The sequence below is a fragment of the Enhydra lutris genome, unplaced genomic scaffold (assembly GCF_002288905.1).
Source record: "Enhydra lutris kenyoni isolate GAN:26980312 unplaced genomic scaffold, ASM228890v2 scaffoldscaffold19, whole genome shotgun sequence".
Classification (NCBI taxonomy): Eukaryota; Metazoa; Chordata; class Mammalia; order Carnivora; family Mustelidae; genus Enhydra; species Enhydra lutris.
The window spans coordinates 7,700,284-7,722,693 of NW_019154103.1; positions in this window are offsets into that span (position 1 = coordinate 7,700,284).

The window sequence follows — 22,410 nt, forward strand, 5'->3', positions numbered from 1 at the left end:
CTTTTCATTGCACAAACCTGAATTGTCAACTATGTCACATTAAAATGTTAAATCACTATTTTAATATCAAATTACACAAAGAGATAGAACGAAACTGCTGAAATTCGTCTTCTGTGCAGTGTATTTCTCTCAGCATTTTAGTACATGTGGTCTGTCATGGTTGAGAGGTGCTGCATTATACAGGAAACACCACAGATTTTGGAGGTCCCAGAGTTGAAATAATGAGGAGTTATAGGAAATGTGTATTTTTTCATCACTTTAAAAATTTGGGATAATTAGCTATTTTTCTGGGTTCCCAAACCCAAGCCTGCAGGACATCACTGGCAAGTGAGCAAATCCCGAACAGCTGGGCTTGCAAAAATGAAATGAATCACAGAAGTCGTTCTGTAGATTGTATGCTTTGGGCATCAACGTCGTGGTCTTCTCTAGTCCTGCTGGGCCACCTGCATTGGGTTCTCACCAGCAGAGGTAACAGTAGAACAGTAGGGCAGCTCTTGTTGCCCTGGGACAAGTGTTAATGAGGAAGAAACATGGAGATGAGAGATACTGCATTCAGGCTCTTGCCTCTCAATGAATCCCACTTGGTTCTCACAATATTATCTATAAAACCGTGCTACATGTCTTGATCACACTGGATATAATCGTTACACAGAGGACTTTGACCTGGGACTTTGTCCCATTAGGTGATTAAAATACAAAAAAGTACATTTTTAATAGATTTCATGAGGGGCTAATTGTGTATGGCTCTGATTGCTTATGGGAAACTATCAGACGAGGTCCATACTGGTCAGTAACTCACTTTCAGGCCCTTTGAATCATGTGGTCTTATCTATGCAGTTTTTAAAAACGAGCTTGTTACCAAAACTGATAAATCATCTGAATAGTACCAACAGGTTATATTATAAATGAGTTATACTGTTTAGGAGGATTGCCATTCAGAAACTACTTATCTAACGGGTAGTTAGTAAATACTTCACTAATCGATTTATACTGGTGTTATTCACATCAAATCAGCCTGAAGGGATGCTACAAACTGAAAGCTTTTAATTTAAAAGAAATTTACTTTATTAAAATTGAAGTAACTCCTTTTACCTGTCCCCTCCCCCCACATTAGCATCTTTGTTCGGTTCCTGGGTATCTTAGGTTTGATTCCTCAGGAAACAAAGATGAAAATAAGTGTTCAAGAATTTTGTCAGGATGTGCTTTGGAAAACAACACTTGTAAGTGGGTGAGGAAAGCAAGATTGGGCCGAAGGTGAGGTTCAGTTGTGATGCTATTGCAACAACGCTACAGCCAGTCCCACCGATGTCTGAACCTGGATTGTGCCTCAGAGAGGTCCCCAGATTGAGGCAAGAGGGCTGGGACTTGGTACCCCTCATCAACCAGTCATGGGATGTGGGCTACCCCTGCGGAAAGAAACATAACACTGGGCAAGACAGTTTTGGCTAAAGGCCATTTCTAGAGAGAGACTCAGCTCTGAGTGGTCAACAGGTAACGACCCTAATAGCTGGGAGAATAAGTGCCTGGGTCCTGAAGGTGGAATTTGGGGGCACACCATATCCATTACATTGGATTATACCACAAATTCGCCACATGGGAGCTAAACTCAGCCTCTTCTTAAGTTAAATTTTCCTTCTGACTTTCCTCTCTTTGTAATCAGCATCACCATTTTTCCTTACCCAAGGTAGTAGAGTAGAAATCTGAAGATTTCTAAAAATTGCCTTGGGCGATTTTTAACAGTCTGTCACATTTAATTTCCAGCATATTTATCCTTTTAAACAATTTTAAATAATTCACTACAAAATGAAATCTGGCATAAGTCCTATCTGTCTTTTACTCCCTGAATTAACTGAAGAAGCCAAGACAACAGATTTCTAGGCAGTTTGGAAACTGGTGATATAACTAAGGAATGGGGAGGTGCTGTCTCTTTTTCCTCTTTTAGAGAAGAAAGCTTAAGTCCGTGGTCAGGCAAATAGTCAACTATTTTCTGGAAGTGCAATTCTGTTTACAAGAATGCAAATGAATGACCTTGAAAAAGAATGCTGTTATTTTATGTAAAAAAAAAAAAATTGTGTTAACATGAGAGAGATGTTTTCAGAGATTGAGATTTAAAAAAAAAAATCTAACTAGTAATTGTGGGTAGTCTCACCTTCCCCTAGAATAACTATGCTGTCAAAGACCTAGCTGCCACTCCAAACACTGTCCTCGAAGTACTCGCAGGGAAACACAGGGGATATTAAATTATCATGTAATTAAATTAAATTATCACTTTGCAATCCCACCAATAAGGCTGAGATGGCACTTCTGTTATGAATCCTTGCTTGCAAATCCTTTTACTCTGGGATGAGAACTCCTTCCAGGCAGAAGCAGTTTCGGTTTAAAGGTGAAATTGTAGATTAGATGACTGGACAAGAATTCTTGCACCCAGAGGATCCTAAGGACAAAAATTAAAACTCATTTGCTATTAATACTTATGATCTTTGGTGTTCAAATAATTTTATTTGCCCAAACATGGGTCTGTATTTTACATATTGATAAGTTCATATTCTAAATATCAAACAGTTTTGGAATACCTTTTTTGGTTAAGTAGTACATGGGGACATCTTAACTTTTGGAACTTTAAGATATGCAAACAGATATCTATTCCTGAATGAAGAGGCCAGAAACCAGTACTGATGGTTTGAAGCAAGAGCAGTGAAGGTCATTAGCGTTTGTCTCCGCCACACTTACTGGAAGCACAGCATTTACGAGATACCATAATGATGTTCACGGTGCAGGAAAAAAAAAAAAAAAAAACATGAGCTCAGATTTCTAACAATATAAAAAGGAAAACTGGGCAAGAAGACTCTTGGGACTCAGTTTTCTTCTTTAAGCCCATGAGGTTTCTTAAGCAAGTCTTGTTAGACGCATAAAGAAGATGAGGTTTCTCCCAGAAACCACCCCTAAGGGGCGCCTGGGTGGCTCAGTGGGTTAAGCATCTGCCTTCAGCTCAGGTCATGATCCCGGAGTCTTGGGATTGACCCTGGGTATGTGCTCCTGCTCAGCGGGGAGCCTGCTTTGCTTCTCCCTCTCCCTCTCTCTCTCCCTCTGCCATTCCCCCTGGTCATATATCTGAAATATACTCAGGGGCACTTCTTTGTGTCAGCTATACACGCTCCATGTGGACACAGAGACTTTAGGTGTGGTTTTGTTTCGTTTCTCTTTTCTTTTCCTTTTCTTCCTTCCTCCCTTCCTCCCTTTCTTTCTTTCTTTCCTTTATTTATTTGACAGAGAGAGCCAGAGAGTATGAGCAGCCCCTTGTTTAAATGGTTTATTCAGAGCATTCCCAAGTGAAGCCTGCTGGGTCAAAAAATGTTGGCCTTTCATCACCATGTGTATTTCAGCAGGGCCTCTATGTGTCCACTCTGTAGTCCCACTATGCACGATGCTACTATGATGCATCCATTCATTGCCACCTGGGGCAGCTAAGGAGATCCCAAGGAGAATTCGAAGGATAAGGGCAGGGCAGTTAAAGACACTCTATAGGGTTCTCTCATATGGCTCATTCATGGCAAGGTACTCCTGCAATGAGAATGTGTACTTTCCTGTGCAGGCTTCACTTGGGAATGCTTTGAATAAACCATCTAAAGAAGGGGCTGTTGAAAGGATGGCTTAAAGCAGAAACCCTCAAACTTTGGCCAGCTTTGGAGTCACGTAAGAGTTTGTTAAAACACAGACTCCTGGAACCTACCCCTAGGGTTTCTAATTTGGCATGTCTGGGATGAAGCCTAAAAATCTGCATTTCTAACTAATTCCCAGGTGCTGCTGCTGGACCGTGGATCACACCTGGAGAGCCTGAAGAAAGCTTCCGCTGCTCTCTTCTGAGGTCCTCAGTTCATTCAAGTTGCTGGGCCCGGTGGTAAAGACGATGAAGGTGAAGCTGAGTGAAGGTTGAGCGAATGTCTTCAGGTGGTGAAGATGAGCCAGTGATCGGACATGGGGCAGGGTGGGTGGAGCAGGTCTGCATGAAGACCTTGGGAAATGAGACTAGGAGCAATTTGCATTTCTCCTTCTTAGTAAATGGTGTAGTAAAGTTGTATAGCTACACCTCCTTTCATAGATGCATTTTGTTTTGTCTGCACAGAAGAGCATTCCCGTTCGCTGGGAGAACTACTCTTCCCCCGACTCCAATCATTTATTCCTGGTGGGCTTACAGAGCATTGTGTTCTTGGGCTGCAGAGGGGGTACATGACCCTCTTCCCTTGGCAGATATTCCTGTGGCACATCTCTCATCTTCTCGCTCTCACCTTGGTTTGTAGTTTGCTTCTCTCTTGGGGTGGTTGTGGTTGGGTTTCTATCACTGGCAAAGGAGAGAATCCTGGCTATTATCCCTCTTAATCAAACCATTAAGGACAGAGGTGGAAAAAAGAAGCCACAGAAGGGTGCTGGTGATGAGATGCTTATATGGACTGCCAGGTTCTTGAGGGTACAAGGAACAGAGCCTCATTCAGGTCTCCCTAAGAAAAAGTCCAAGCACACATATGCAGAGATTAGAAGTGTAAATAAAGCCACCGAAAAACTGGGACAGGTTTAGAGCCAGCAGCTCTTTAGGTCTATCTCTTCTGGCCTCTGGTGCATGTCATCTCTGCTCCTCAGAGTGTCTGTTCCATTCTGCCTTCACTCTTATTGATCAATACTCTCCCCGTTTTGCAGTTCAGATCCCAAGAGGTCAGCTAATGATACTGCTGTTCTTGTTGTGCAGAGTCCCTTGTTTCTGGCCTCTTGTGGGTGGCCAGCCAACCTCTCTGGACAAGGCACAGTTTCTAGTCTCATCAGAGCCCTGCCCTGAGCCATAATAACGAAAGCTGGGGAATTTAGAACGAGGCAGACATTCTATTTTGTCCATTGTAAGAGATGCGTGTTCCAGAACAGTAGGAATGAAGCGTCATGATATGAAACATCAAACAAATATTTAAATACACATTTGCAACAGAAAATTTAAAGTGCACCAGAGGGTTGGGAATGGAGAAGAGAGAGGGCAAGGGCTTGCTGAAGTGATCTGGGTCCAAGCCAAGGGCTTCAGATACTTCAAAAAGCAAGACCAGGATGGACACTTTTAAATTCAGTGTTGAGGCTGTTTACAGCCCCAGCAAAGCCTTTGGTCTCTACTTGACTTGACTTATACTCTTGACTAGTAGAAACTGGGAATAGTCCCCACATATTCTACCCTTTCCACCATCTCTCCAGAACCATCACATATATCTGGGGTGGTATCCACATAGCTGACCTTGGATAAGTTTCTTAGCTTCAGAAACGTTGGTTTCATCTGAAGATGGCATTGTCTGCTTTCAGAGCGTTGTTGTGAAGAGCAAATAAAACAATGCCTGTCAGACAGCCTGGTCACAGGCACACTGTGTTCATTGAATGGTAGTTATTATTGCCATATCATCATCATCATCATTATCTTCATTTTCATTATGATACTTTCAAGGTGAGTGAGTGTAATAGTAGTCCAGGGATACATTTGAGAACAAAGCCTATCTCTCTACCTGTTTGCCGATACTAGTCATTTCTCTAACAAACATCTCTCACTTACAAGGAAAATTAAAATCCAGATATATTTAAGCTCTACAGTTGTATGACCAAAGTGAATACTACTTTATACAACTCAGAAGATTTTATTTTAGAAGACTTTTATTTAAAAAAAAAGAAGAGGAAGAAGGAAAGGAAGGAAGGAGAGGAGGGATGAAAGGAGGGAGGAAAGGAAGTCAGAAGGACTTGTGGAAGTCTTCTTCCCCTTGTAATATTGTATACTTCATTTTGGGATTAATTCCTATTGTCAGTTGAGGTATCAGAGCAACAACAATGAAAATCAACCAGAAGAAAATACCTGAAAATCTTTTCATTTTATAATACAGAATATCTGGGTATATTTATGTAAATATATACCTTATGAAAGATAGTGTAAAGTCATATCATACACAGACCTTACGTAAGATACTGTAAAATCATTCATTTGGTCTAACATGCCTCTAGCGTTATCAAAAGTTTACTTGAAAAATATATGAAAAGGTTGTGGCTTAAAAATAATCTTCAAGTTTAAAATTTAATTTTACATACTGCCATGCTGTCTCATTAAATATGCAGGAAAGGGAAAAGGGGAAGAGTAGTATTCTTCAGACTTGAAAAAATTAATCCATGTTTCTTGGCATGGACAACCCTGTTATATTTAAAATATACATATATAATGTGAGACCCTTTATCTAATAAAAGTCATGAAATCTATGGAAGTTGATCAAAAAAAACTACTTCCATTTTTATTACATTGTTACTATTTTTATGGATAAAATGTAAAATGTATGATAAAAATCCAATATACAGTAATTGAAACGTACAGTCTGACCTCACATTGTTCTGATAAATCTGTTCATTTCTGGCCATTTCCAGTGTTGCTATAGTGAACGGTGTTGACAAGTGGATGAAAAAAAGCTTATAAATGGAATTCTGATCATAGATAAGACTGAACATAAACTGTCTCCCCACATTTCTGCATGTTAGGAGGCCCGGCTTGTGCCCCAGATGGCCATCTCCCAATAATACATAAAACATTTCTTGCTAGAGCTCGGCACACGTTGAACGCACAGGTCATTTGAACAGAACAATAATTCAATTCACTTAATAATGACCTCACTGGGAACAAACACAGACCCAGGATGATGCTGTTAGAAGAACAAAATCGTATTAGAGTTTTAAAAATGAAATTCTTAAAAAGCTGCCATGCTCTCTTGTCAAAATAGCACTTAAATATATTCAGTGTTTAGCGACCAGGCAGGCTCACCGAGTTTATTTTAGTCTCTTGAATTTTACTGCTGTGTTTCTGTGCCACGTTTCTTCGGTTTTCATGCTAGTAGCTTTCCCAGGAAGGTCAGTGGTGTCCACTGAACCCTCTATTGGCTGATTGGCTGAGCTCATTGATGAAGAAGCCTGGAGTTCATCACTTTTTCTTTTCTTCTGGCTGAGATGGCAGTCAATGAGGAATGACTGCAGAAAGTTTCAGAAGGACGCATGGGAATCATTTAATCAGACCAATAAAATAAGCTATTTATGTATGTAACAGTTATAATAGCCTCAACCAACAAGGCAGTATTTCTCTAGAATAATTTTTAGGTTTAAAGCTGATTTTATTTCTAGCCTATAAGGCTTAACATTCAGGATTCCCTTCTTTGGCAGAAACGAATGAACTCAGCCAGGAGAAATCATAATCTAGAATGACCCCTTTCTGGCATCTAGATACTTGCTAAGAAGATAGCTTCATGTTTTGACACCACTGATATACGTGAGATCAGGCCCCACCTACCCGGAATTTTTAGCCATGATGTTCATTTCTGTATTTTAAAACTAAGCCCAAGTGCTATTGAAATTAGGCCGTTTATTGTCATAGTTTTAACTATTAATACCACGTTTTCTAATTTAATAAACATCAGGGGCTTTAAATTTGTTTTTGCCTGATACATTTTATTAAAAAGATCTTTAACTTTCAGGATCCAAATCATAAATTTGCAGAAAAGAGGGGTTAAAAAAAGAGAACACAGATACAGTCTGTTCAAATCATTATTATTTTAATGTTGGAGAACGGGGAGAAAATTTTGTAGAAATTTTGTCAGCAATTGTGTTATAATTACTTTATTATTTTATTCCTTATTCTCCCCACCCCCCCCACTCCCCATCTATCCTAGTAGGCTTGAAAAAGCTAGATCTCCTTTCCTACAGAGCAACGCTTTTATGCATGTGAAACCTATATCTTTATAGGAAGTACCCCTTAGCTTATTTCTGTACCTGCCTCATCAATATTAGTTGGAATACCCTGTAATAGTGGCAATTTATTAACCTCTGATGTAAAAGCAGGAGAAAGAACACTCATGCTATTTTTCCCCATGAAAATGGTGTTTAGGATTAGGGGTGTTTTAGGGATATAGTAGTATGGGGGGAGATGAGGAGGGGTTAAAGAAGCAGAGTCATTTCCCACTACACATATATAAATTTTTAAGAATCAAAGAGGTATCTACAATCTAAAAACGATATCCCATTTTCCTTCATTTTCTTCTCCCGGCTTCTACTGATAACTTCACCGAGAAGACATAGTCCTTGCCTCTAAAAGAACCTATTGTCGAAGGAGAGAAAGCACAAAAGACAAATAAATAAATGTAACAGGCAGCAGATAATTTAGGGACCATGTTGGTAGTATAGGAGTTCAGAGAAATTTGAGATCAGGAAAGACTTCTTGAAGGCATTGCATGACGTTGTGTGCAGATTGTGCTGCTGCCATCTATGAGAGTTTGCATCTCAATTCTCTTTGAGGCTGAAGGGGGATTTCCCTTCCTCTCATATCCCAAGGAGCTACTCTCTCTCCCCACCTCTAAAGACGCAGGATGCTATGCCCGTCCTTTCAGTGGCAACGGCTTAGCTTCTCAGTTTACCTGCCTGAAGGCCAGTGGGGCTTACAGAGCCCAAGAATGGTGGTAAAAAGTTCTGCACCCTTTTCAAGAGAAAAGGACAGGCGTGGGGCACAGGAAGCCATACTCCTCTTCCAGCTCAGGCACCTGGAGAGGCGAGCAGGAGGCAGGAAAAGTCCAGCACATGCTGCTAATCATCACAGTAGTAACATTTACACAGCACTTATTGTGCAGAGAACTGTTCAAAGCTATTGCCATGGGTTGTTAACTCAGGTGATTCTCCTGACCACCCTATAAGGAAGGACTATTGAGATCCCCATTTTACAGATGAGGCACAGAAAAGCTAATTAACTTGCCTAAGATCACACAGCTATTTAATTGACATAGTTGGGACTTGAGCCCAGGCACGGCTGGACTCCAGCACCTCTGCGCTTTCATGGTTCACAACTCGGGCTGCACATTAGAATCACTTGGAGAGCTGTTAAACACTATTGATACCTGGGCCTTTATCCCAGAAATACTGATTTAATTGATCTGTAGTGAGGCCTGGGGCAGGAGTACTTGTAAAATTTCCCCAGGTGATTCTAATGTGCAGCCAGGATTGCCAGTCTGGCCATTCTACCTCTCACTGTCCTGTTACCTCATTATCTCGGCACCTCTCCCCTCCTCCCCATTACTTGGATTATTCTGCCCTGATCATAGACTCTGCCCTGCTCCATTTTCCCTCCCTCACAACATGGCTCTTGCAATGGTGTTAAATATGTCCGCCAATTTGACACTCCTCTCTTCAAAAGGTGAAGCCTAACTCCCCTCCCCCTGAATGTGGGCCAAGGAGGTAACTTGCTTCTAATGAATGAATGCTGGTGAAAGCGATGGTCTGTGACTTCCAAGACTAGGTCATAAAAGCCATTGCAGCTTCCTCCCTGTCCGCCCTCATGAATTGTGGGCTGCTTACTGTGGGGGAAACTAGCTACTATTCCATAAGAACACTCAAAGAGCCCTATGGAGAGGACCTATCTCATGGCAAAGAAATGTGGATTCCTGCCAACTGCCACTGAAGAGCTAAGGCCTTCCAGCAAATAACCACTGAGTGAGCCAAATTGGGAGTGAATCTTCCAGCACCAATGAATCCTCAAAATGATTACAGCCCCAGCTGACATCTTGAATGCCACCTCATAAGAGATCCTGACCTGGAGCCATCCTGCCAAGCTGCTCCCAGATTCCTGACTCTCAGAAACCATGTGAGCTAATAAATGTTCGTTGTGGTACGCTGATAAATTGTAGGGTAGTTTGTCATGTAGCAACAGATAACTAATAAAGCCGCCTTTATCCCCACCCTCCCACATTGACTTGGAGCTGGGGAAGTTGCCAGGACTGCAACAGAAAAGTGTTCTGACATCCCAAGGTGGAATTCTGAATGTATTTGCCATAGAAACATAGCTCCATGCATATTTATGTATGTACATATATGTATGTAAATGCCTAGGAAAAGTCTGGAAGGAACAAGCCATACTGTTGATAGTGGTAGAGCCAGAAATAGGAGAGGGAGTGGGATCAGGAGTGGGGGAGGAAGCCCAGGGGAATTTTCCCGCCTGCCCTGTAGACTACTGTTTTGTTTGGGTATTTCAAAACGAGAATGTATCTATGTATCACCCGGGTAATTAAACATATTTTTCCTACATAAAAGCAAGAGGAGTAAAAAAAAAAAAAGGGCAGCGTAACTGTACCTGAGTCTGGATTTCTGTTGAAGTAGAGTATTATTAGGAACATAGTTCTACAAGTACATTACGGATACAACAGTATTTCATAGTCTGTCCTGACAGCCTTAACGCCAGGCAGAACACTGCATTGCCGGTGCTGTAGTGATGAAGAATGAGAAGAACAGGCCTTGGAGGCTGACCCTCACACGTGTTTGATTCCCGACTCCGACACTTACCAGCCTGGCAAGTCATGCAACTGTTCTGAGCCTGTTTTCCTCATCTGTAAAGTCAAGATAATGATATGAGAATTAAATAGGGCTTCACACAGGGACAGATCCAGAGGCAGTACTCATTAAATGTCATTTTATGGAAAACTATGTTCCTAGTTCCACACATCTATATTTTGGGATCATTACATGTAAATAAAGTGAGGGCTCCATGAATTATATGTTTTTGTTGATTTACCTTTTTTCTTGGTAGAAGGTTCATGACACAAAACAAACTTTTAAAGCACAATAACTGCGTGAATATTGCAAACATTGCAGTGGCCAAATATTTGTTTTTTATTTAAAGTGATAAAGACCTGAACATATTTCACATTTACAATGGAGAAACTGGGGACAGTGAAGATGAACATATAATCCCAAAGGGTTGAAACAGTGCTAAATCTGAAATCTACTGGACGTTAGCCTCAAAGAAAATTGGACCGTCCCTCCTGCACACACGCATTAGAGGTTGGACACGGGGAGCCTGCAGACCCCAGAATATCAACAGAGGTATTTCATTTAGCCCATACAGTGTTTTTGAGAAACATTTTAATTTGTTGCCCACATTTAAACTTGGAAGATTTTATATAAATATACAGATTTCAGACAGCTTTTAGAAAACTGATGTATCTGGCTGTCATGGGCCAGTTGGCTTAGATTGAATCATGGATTTTTCTTTTAGTCGGGTTAAGGGTTTTCCAAGAGGCCACAATTCCTCCTTGGAATGGCTGGTGTTACTCATTAAGGTTACTTCCTTGTCCCTGTATGCATTGAGTTTGCACCTCTGAAACTCTGGATGTTTATTCCAATGCAATGAGAGTGTTACCGGGACAGGACGATCATGTGCTTCTACAATTATAAAAGTTGCCTAAGCATGCCCGCAATGTAGAGGTCCCAGAAATGAAGGCCATCTCTCTCTGTTAATCTTTTAATGAACTGAAGGGGGAAAAATGTAGAGTTCTCTGAAACGCTTCTACAAGGAAATGAAGAGCTGCTATTTATAATCCACTATACTTCTACAATGAGCTAATATTTATTAGGAGGACCTCTAGTCTCTCAAATGCCCAGAAGTTGCATGTTATCATAGTTAATCTATTTGTATCATTTTTCCATTTGACCGAGTAGGCTGGGGTTCTTTTCCTCAATGCATGCTCAAATCCTACCAATGGAAGAAAAATCTGAACCATGACCCTTGCCTTTGATATATATAGAGAGATACTTACCAACTTTGGTCATATTGAGTTCATTTTTAATATCATGGAGTCACTTGTAAATCAATACCTGTCCAATACTTGTGAAATAAATGTTCCTGTGTGGTCGTTATTAAAAACAAAAAAAAAATCAGTCCTATTTCCTTTGCTCTGCTTGAAAATCTCTCCATGGCAAAATTATTCCCCATAATTAACCAAAGCTAAAGGTGAATTTGTGGTAGAAAAAAGATTCTTCCATTGACTAGTAATTTGTCTTAGTCTAGGTCATTTTCCCCTAATATTTTATTAAGAAAACTCTCTCTTTTTTTTTTAAGATTTTACTTTTAAGTAATCTGTGCACCCAATGTGGGGCTCACACCTACAGCCCCTGAGATCAAGCTCTACTGACTAAGCCATCCAGGTGCCCTAGAAGACTTTCAAACATATGGAAAAGTTGGAAGAATGACACAGAGAATACCTATACCTTTATCATCCAGATTATACAATTTACATTTGTGATATTTACTTTAACACATATACATTCATTCCTCTATCAACCTATCACTTCACATTCAATTTTTGATACATTTCAAAAGAAGTTGCAGACATTAGTGCATTTTACCTCCCAAACACCTTAGCATTAGAATTCAGTATTTGCTTATGGGTTTAAAAAAATTATTTTAGTGTGGTACAATATGTGTAACATAAAATTTACCATTTGAATCATTTGTAAGTATACGATTCTGTGACATTAAGTACATTCACACTGTTGTGCAAACATCACCATTGTCCATTTCCAGAAGTTGCCATTTTCCCTAACTGAAATTCCGTACCCATTAAACAGTAACACCTCAAACCCCTTCTTTCCCCCCCTGCCCCTGGCAACCACCACTGTACTCTCTGTTCCTATGAATTTTATTACTCAAAGTACCCATATAAATGGGATCATACAATACTTGTTCTTTTATGTTTTTACTTCATTTAGCATAATGTCTTCAAGGGTCATCCACATTTTAGCATATGTCAAAACTGCCTTCCTTTTTCAGGCTGAATAATATTCCATTGTATGTACTTAGTGCATGCTGTTTATTCATTCTTCGATTGATGGACACTTGAGTTGCTTCCACCTTTTGCCTATTGTGAAATAATGCTGTTATTATGAACATGGGTGTACAAATGTCTGTTCAAGTCCCTGCTTTCACTTCTTTTGGGCATATTCCCAGAAGTGGAATTGCTAGATCATATGGTAATTCTATATTTAATTTTTTGAGGACTTTATGGGTTCTTTTTTATGTAAAATTTACACACAGTGAAATACACACATCTTAATCTACAGTTTGATGGGTTGTGACAAATGCATACTCTAGTGGATATTTTTTGTTTCTTTTTTAGGTCCTGAATATATGTAAGTTTTTCAGTTAGAATGTTGACATTTTCTGTGACCAAAATCCTGATGGAAAGAATATGGCCTTGAATGATAACAAGCATTCATTTTCAGGATCTACTGACCTTATCAATTCTCATATTTTGAAATCTGTGAAAAATTCTTACAGTCGTGGGGCACCTGGGTGACTCAGTCTGTTAAGTGTCCGACTTTTGATTTTGGCTCAGGTCGTCTCATGGTTGTGGGATCAAGTCCTGTGTCTGGATCCACGCTCAGCATGGAGTCCGCTTGAGATTCTCTCTCTCTCTCTGCCTCTGCCCTTCCCCCTACTCACACTCTTTTTCTCTCTCTCAAAATAAATAAATAAAATCTTTTTTTTTTAAAGATTTTATTTATTTATTTGACAGACAGAGATCACAAGTAGGCAGAGAGGTAGGCAGAGAGAGAGGAGGAAGCAGGCTCCCCGCTGAGCAGAGAGCCCAATTTGGGGCTCGATCCCAGGACCCTGGGATCATGACCTCAGCCGAAGGCAGAGGCTCAACCCACTGAGCAACCCAGGCACCCCAAATAAATAAAATCTTTTTAAAAAGATCTCACATTCCTGAAATCAGGAATTTGTGAAAACAATTATCTACGTCTTCCACTACTGACTATAATCACTTCAGCTCATGCAAGCAATGACTGCAGTTGTTTCAGAGAGGGATTTTTAAACAGAAGAATGCATGTTGAACCCAATTTTTCCGCTCCTCACCATTACCAGGGATGAGATGATCTCCCCCTCCATCTATCATGCAGATTTTCTGGAGCCTATAATGAGGCTCTTCCTAAAGATTCTAAGCAGTGAACAATATTTATCTTGCACATCAAGAATTTATATTATTGACAATGAAAACAACAATGTATATGGCAATCAGATTGGCAAAAGTGATAAGTCTCATTGTGAAGGGTGTGGAAAAACAGGCATTCTGAGATGCTGTAGGTGGCATTAAATGGTAGGACTATTTGTTACTTAGAGCTTGTTAACATTTTTAATATACTTTTCCAACCCCAGGAGTTTCACTTCTAGGAATTTTTTTTGTTTTTTTACAGAGATGCTTGTACAAGCATACCAAGATATAATTGTACACTGTTGTTCTCTGCTGCATGGCTTATAGTAGCAAAAAATTGGAAACAACCCAAATATCAGTCAGTAGGTAACTGCTAAAAATAAATCCTGATATACCCCATTTAACTGGTATAACTTGCTTTACCAGCTTGGACACAAATAAGGTTACATCGTTTTTATTTTTTCAAATTTCATTAGGCCCGAACATCTACGTGCCAGATTAGTGCCAGAGGAAGTCCACTGCCTGTCTCCTTTCTTAAGACCTCTTCCTCCCCTGAATTAGCCAACCACCCTGGGGCTTTACTCCTTGCAAAGTGGCCAGTCCTGCTTCTAAATGCCTCATGGAGAGAGAACTAGGGAATCTGATTAGTCTATTAGAAGTCTTATTTTCAGCGTCTGTTGCTTCTGTTTGCCATAATATGACTGTTGAAAGCTGAAAAAGTAATAAATAGGGTCTACCATTGTATAATAAATAATTTTTTAAAAAGGTTTGATTGAGACTTTGTTTTGAAAAAATAAAATATTATCTTACCTTTAAATGTGATTTATCTTTGAAGACACACATGTAACAACTCTAATTGCAACAATGCTCTAATTTTTAGAATAAACAAAGAAGGAATCAAGTGTTGATTTAGTGAGGGGGATAATTTTCCCAGCAAAATTATATGATAGCAAATTTTGACACCCTTCACTTCATGCTGACTTTTATAGCAGAATCATACAAAGGTCATTTTGAAAAAAGATGTGAAGGCTTCATCAATTTTCCTGAGAGCTTCTCTTAATCCTTTGATATTCAAATAATTCTCCTTTTGAAGAATTTATCCTCTTATCATCCTTGTTGTTTTTCTCATCTTTAATTGTTAACTGGTCTAACACTGCCGGATAGTCATTTGCTTATGGAACAGTTCTCCAAAATCACTTTCAATGACTTCATAAAATTCTGCATCTTTTGCAAGATTAGCAAGCTTACATGGCCACTGAAATGCATTTTATTTACATTGTATTCTCAGATGTTTATAACATCTACCATCAGCAAAATTGACTGACTCGGTGGGGAGAGATGCTGGTAATAAGTTGGGAGGGCTATTTAAGTGGGGACTAATTTTAGTAAGTGGTCAGTTTATTAGTGGATTTGTTTTTGTTATGACCAAGTTTTGCTTTTCTACACAACTTAGCAACTACTGTGATTCAGATAATGATAAGGAATAGCTGGAAAACAAGAGATTTCTATATAATGCAGCACAAAAAAGGAATGAGGTATATGTTGACATGGAAAAACATTTCACAATGCATTGTTAAATGAAAAAAACAAGTTCTGAAAGATATGAATAGCATAACAATGTTTCCAGGAAATAATAATAAATAGTAGTGTATGCATCAAAAATATAAATAAATAAAACAACTTGGAAAAGTATAGTCTATTAGCAGTCATTTCTAATAGGTGTGTGGGGGAGGGGATAAGCTCATCCTGGTAGCCTTGTTTTTATTGAGTATTTATTACACTTTCAACGATGATGAAAGCCAATTAAAAATATCTTTTAACTAATACAGCTGTGAAATGGCCAGAGGTTAAAAAGGAAAAAGAAAAAGAAGAGAAAAATGGGCTGTTACTACGTAAATGTGTCCAAACAGTGTACTCTCAGGAAGAGCTTTCACGGGCCCATTTTGAAGGGGTATAATGGGATTCTTCAATATGAACGTGTTTTTTTATAAACACCCCAGGGCTCATTCTCAGAATAATCAAGCCACAAACATTTACAGAGAATCTGTTATTTTCATGGCACTGTGCTATACTTAGTGCTAGGAGGAATATAAGGGTCTATAAGACTACTAGAGCCTTTCCTCAAGAAGCTCACAGTTTAGGTGAGAAGGTAAGAAGCTCCTCACTGAATGAGGTGGACAGCAGCACCTGGTCCTCAGAGACCAAGGTCTGAGCAAGAGACTAGTTGTGCCAAGGTGGAGAAACTGACCAGCTAATTTTCAGAGTCTTTGCTCCTGCTTAGAATTCAATGGGTCCAAACATTAGAGGAGACTCAAAATTGAGCATAGATATCAATCTTGAGAGAAGAATGTAGCTCTTCATTCTACACAGGGAGATAAATTCATAGATTTGTCCAAAGACTAGCTAGAGCTCCATTCATATCTTGTGAGGGCTTCAGGGGGCTCTTGATGGGGATACTGATGAAATGAGACAGTGAAGAGCGGGGTTTGTATTTTTTTGCTCTTTTGCCCTGTTTCAGTGAATGGGAGATCTAACACCGACTCAAGGCTACTGCTGCTAAGGACGGAATCAGAATTTGAATCCAGCACTTGTGACTCTCGAGCCCGTTCTTAGTTTTTATAATCCACTCCTTTCTCATTGCAGATTATAGGCTAATCGTCACCTCTACATGTGAAAGGAAGAGATTGTTTGGCATGGCACTGATCACTATGTGTATTAACGGGGAAGTTTATCCACAGGAGAAAAGAAAAAACCAGCTGTGTGAATGGAACTTGGAGAAAGGTAATACCTCCTTGTAAACAACAATAAGATCCATGAAATCTCCATAGTCTTCCTGGAAAAGCAGTTGCCAAGATTTCTGTAGACTTGGTCTTCCTTTTCACTCCTGGAAATAATCCATTTAGGGCAGAGTTGAAACACATAGAGTAGCACTTTCTCTTCTGCCTGTTCTGCCTAAGCAGTGAATAATCAAAGGTGCTTTGGATTCTGAATTTAGCTACAACAAAATTCACTAATAAAAATTTGCTGTTGGGCGCCTGGGTGGCTCAGTCAGTTAAGCATCTGCCTTCAGCTCATGATGGCTTTCAGGGTCCTGGGATCAGGTCCCATGTCAGGCTCCCTGTTCAGTAAAGAGCCTGCTTCTCCTTCTCCTCTCACTGTACTCTTGCCCTCTCTCTCTGTCACTCTATCTCAAATAAATCTTTTTAAAAATTTAAAAAATAATAATTTGCTGTCGATATACTTCAATTGCCAACTTACTTTTCTGTTTTGTTTTGTTTTTTAAAGATTTTATTTATTTATTTGACAGAGATCACAAGTAATCAGAGAGGCAGGCAGAGAGAGGAGGAAGCAGGCTCCCCATGGAGCAGAGAGCCCGGTGTGGGGCTCGATCCCAGGACCCTGGGATCATGACCTGAGCTGAAGGCAGAGGCTTTAACCCACTGAGCCACCCAGGTGCCCTGTTTTGTTTTGTTTTAAAGATTTTATTTATTTATTTGAGAGAGAGAGAGAGAGAGAGAGAGAGCACAAGCAGGGGGAGCGGCAAGCAGAGGTAGAAGCAGGCTCCCGCTGAGCAGAGAGCCCATGGGGCTCCACCCCAGGACTCTGGGATCATGACCTGAGCCAAAAACAGATGCTTAACCAACTGAGCCACCCAGGTGCCCCTACAGACTCACTTTATATGACATATTCAAAATCTAGGATAAAAGTGTTTATATGTGCTATACAGCATAACCTATAGTGATAATGTAGTGTGCCATAATATTTCCCACTTAATTGTACCAACTTGTTCTTTAGAACTCCTGAAAACACAGGGAAAGTGTGACCTTATCATTAGAGTTTAGCCTGGATCTATGAGTCTTTCCAGGAAAGTTGAGAACTTTTAAAATGTGTACATTTTATTTTTTATTTTTTTAAAAGATTTTATTTATTTATTTGACACACAGAGAGAGATCACAAGTAGGCAGAGAGGCAGTCAGAGAGAGGGGGAAGCAGGCTCCCTGCCGAGCAGAGAGCCCGACGTGGGGCTTGATCCCAGGACCCTGGGATCATGACCTGAGCTGAAGACAGAGGCTTTAACCCACTGAGCCACCCAGGCTCCCCTAAAATGTGTACATTTTAAAAAAATCACTTGATCTTTTAGGCAAAGTTTATTATATGTATGAGCTTGCAGAATAGTATCATAGAAGAATTGAATATAGAAAAAAATTGTTTTAGTTCAGTACTGTGGTCATCATGAAATACAAGACAACTTATTTAGGTCCCTTCCCTTGTTGCAGAATGAAAACAAACTGCTTCTTTCATCTACTTTTGAAACTCAAAAGTAGCCCCTTTTAATAGAAAATGTCTGGGAGTCACTGCCTTGAAAATTTTCTAAAAAGTACTCTCAACATCCTAAATTATAGGAAAATAACTTGTGGATAATGAGCTACACATTCTTTCCCTCCTTCTTTACCCTCTTTATCTCTGAGAATGTGAGGAGTTGGCATTGAACATAGCAATGACTTACGGACAACCTCAAAGGTCTATGGAAAAAAAAAATCTGTGGTTTTGCTGAGGCAAGCATCAGAATCCCAAACATTATTGTCTGAGAACAAATCACTTGATTAGTGAGTGGGCTCAGCCATCCACCTGGTATTCTCATCTTAAGCAAGATCTTATGGTTCTCTATAATTGTCACATCTGCAATAAATCCCGAGAAAAGATAATAACTTTGTTTCTTTGTAAAAATCGCCCTGAAAAGAAAGTCAACTGCCGGTGCAGTGCTGAAAAGTGATGGCATTTATTAATTTGCATTATCATATTTAGATAATTACATGATTATATTTATATTTAGATTGTAATTAGGTGCATGCCATTGGAGCCTTCTTGATATAAATTTGAAGACTCTCTGTGTATACAGGCATTTCTCTGCAGACTGGCACATGACTTCTTTAAACAGAGATGGGAAGACACCTTCTGGTTTTACCTATTGGTTAGGAAAAAAGAAAGAAAGAATTATATTATTATGATTTTTTCGGGGGTAAGTACATTTGGAACCTAAAAGGTACTGTGTAACTGTCAGGGTCAGATTGCTGTTTGTGAACAAAAGCTCTCTTGGGTCAGTAAAGTGGTTTCTTTTCTCTAAATTTTGCTTTTAAAAAATCCTCTGTAGTTGACCTCATTCACCATGCAGCTGAGAAAGGGCTCATTGTTTTCAGCTGAGAATTCCATATAGTAATCACAGTAATCCTAGAATTTTATAAACGACAGAATTAAGGTGGCTCCCCAACTGGATATCACCAGGTTGTTGACAGTGAAGAGCTTATGCCGTCTTTGACATACATTCCCAACACCCATTTCCCTGGAATGTTTTTAGGCATGTTAGGTTCTAACTGGAGGCTAAAGTTGAATCACTTATTATTCTGCACATACCCCTTACTGGTAGTCAGTGAAAGTCAACTGAGAATAGCCTATCCAGCATTTGACTGTGATGACACATGGCGAGATGTCAGGCATCTTCGGAGGTCTTAGATGTTTGACCTAACGCCATTTGAGAGATGGCCTCTGATTTTCATTTGGCCTTCATGAGAATGTTGCAAAACATTGTTCTCGTAACTGGTGCTAGCTATAATTCTTCTCTCTCTCTCTCTCTTTTTTTTTTTTTTAAGTTTTTATTTATCTAGGTGTAATTCTTAATGGTTGTCTTGGAAAGGTGGCAGCATCATATAGTTATTTATAGATCCTGAAGAATCTTTGTTGTATCAGAAGAACTCAAGGAAACTTAATTTCCAAACCTGGGAAAGATTCATTTTTTTTTGAATCACTTTGAATCACTGTTGCCTTGAGTCAAATAAAGTGAGTTACTCTTTATGAAGCATGAACAATGCCAGAAACACGTCATTAGAACGTTAATTTAATTTGACTTGTTGAGGTAAGAATCCAGACAGTTTGGTTCACCTAAAAGTGACTGGGATTAATAATGTTGTTGTTGTTTTAAAGATTTTATTTATTTATTTGAGACACAGAGAGAGGACATCAGCAAGGTGAGAGGGGCAGAGGGAAAAGAAGAGTGATAAGCAGACTTTCCACTGAGCAGGAGCCCACTGCGGAGATGCAGAGCTCGATCCCAGGACCCTGGGATCATAACCTAAGCTGAAGGCAGACACTTAACCGACTAAGCCTCCCAGGGCCCCAGTGATGTTGTTTTAGATCTGGAATAATTCTGGTCACATGAATGAGAATTCCAAGGCAAAAAAATGGAGGATAGTTATGAAGATGAGTTCACTGCCTTTGCAGTAGGTTCAGGCCAAAGTATAAAGTTTACTTTCTTCAGAGCTGTTGATTGTGTGCTTTTGGCAAGGCAAAAGTTAAAAATCTATTTGGCTAATAAGTTTAATTGTGTGATCCTGAATTTTTCTTTTATTCTTCACTTCCCAGCCAACAAATTTGAACTGAAATGGAAGATCTCTTTTTCTTATGCTATGACTTTGTTTTGCAAATCACCAGCAGGTCCATAGTAGAAGTTAAAACTTTGCAAGCCAAGATATCACAAGAGCATTCTTTTTCTATTTGCCAAGATAAAATCCCAACTCATGGTTTGGGACCATACTGTAAAATGTAAATAACATTTTAATGAACACTATAGAGGAAGACTGTGCTGGGCCAGTTGCCCACCACTGAAGGGCTGGATTTAAGTGTACCTTGGGTCATAATGAAACTAGTTTGGTGGTCTTAGCCTCCCTAGTAGACATTTTCCCACATTAGAAAACCAACACAGGAGTTCATGCAATTCCCTACAAAGGACAATTGTAGCTCTGCCAAAAACCAGAACTGGAGTATGGATGGGATAACTGGAGGAGAAGCTAGAGGAGATCAGTGAGCCTTTTAATCCTAAATTAAACTTCTGTCTACATTTAGCAGGAAAAGGGAAAATAATTACATTGTGTATTTTATTCCTATCCACATTCTGTAATCTCAGACACTATCTAAGGACATCTCCTTGTTTCCATTTCCTTCACTATCCATATTCCTGAGTCTGTGAGAATACATTTTTCAAAAACATTGACTAAAAGCATCGTGTTAAACTCTCTATCCTAGTAACTCCTGTTCCTGGGGTTACAGGACTGAACATCTCAACTAAATTCCATATGAACTATATTGATATCTTTCTAATCTCTTCCTGATTCCAGATTCATCTTCTCTAACTAGCTGTATCTTACCTGTCCCTTAATCGAGGCACTGGCCCAGTTCCTACAGGGCGCTCTCTGTTATGACAAGACCACACTTTCCTCTCGCCTAAATCATCTACATTTGATAACCACATTTCCTAGTACTGTTCTATTTGACTGATTGAAAATATAAGTGAATATTTAAAAGATAGATTTAGAAAAAAACAAACACCAAACCTCCAAACATAACATGCTACATTCCTGACGTTATTTCAACGAAGAGGATTCTTTAGTCCTTTTTCCTCTTTGGAAAAAGACTTGGGCTCTAAATCCCTTAATATTTCTACCTGATTTAAATCTGACTTTAATCCTGCATGATAAATGAAGATTCTGTATCTTTTCACCCTTGCTTTTTGGAGTAATTTCTCTAACCCAACACCTGCGTAAATAGATCAGATTGTCTAAGTGATCCAAACGCATTCCATTTAGGCAAGGTAGCGTCTGCCCCAAGAGTAGCAAACAATGCCAACTGCCACCCCACCAGGGGACATCCTGACCTGGAGAGTATGTAGGTGCTTCTGGAGTGACTGCTTTTAGAGACCCACCCAACCCCCTAAAGGAAAGACATCTCATTCCTCTGATTTCATGTAGAGTTCCCCGAACAGCCACTACAGGTCTCCATTTACAGTATTTCCAATGCCTCACCCACCCCCCGACCAAACTTCAAAAAAAAAAAAAAAAAAAAAATGTCCCCTCGAAGATCTAGGTAGCCGTCTAGGAGAAATCCCGGCATTTTCCCAGCCCAGTGCTTCCCCGTGGCAGGAGAATGTGCCTTTCCCTGAGTGAGGCTGACTTTGCCCTCAGGTTACATTTCCACACAAAGAAGTCTTTAAGGGTGCTGTAACAAGCCTCTACACTGGAGGTTTAGGTCTGTCAATCTCAGAAAAAAAAGGAGGCCGTCATAAAACTGCAGGAGCCAGCAGTGGGGAATTACAACTCCAGGATCAGCGGAGGTCTGCCTCACAGCCCTGCTCTATGCTGAGAGTCGGCCTCTCTAAGGACAGAGAACAATAAAGCAGAAGGAATGTAAGTCACTTGGCTGCTGGATTGCAGGAGCAGGACTCCGGGAAGGGGGCCCTTGTGGAGGGTGCTGCACTGACTCTTGGCCACTGCCACTGTGTCAGCCCAGCTGGGCCACCCGAGTCTGAGACAATGCGAAAAGTGGTCCCAAGGCCAACAAGCCAAGAGGCCTGTGGACACCCAAGCCGGAGGCTGCGTGTGGAGTAGCCCGAGCAACTCCATGTGTAATTCAGTCGATTTGTAGTTAATAAGAACAAATACTAATTAAGATCTCAGTGAATGACCGCAGCAGGCAGAAAAACAGGAAATATATCAGAAGGTCACCTGAACACTTTGCAGAGAGCTATGAGGGAAAACAAAGGTGGTGGCCTCTGGGAGGGAGG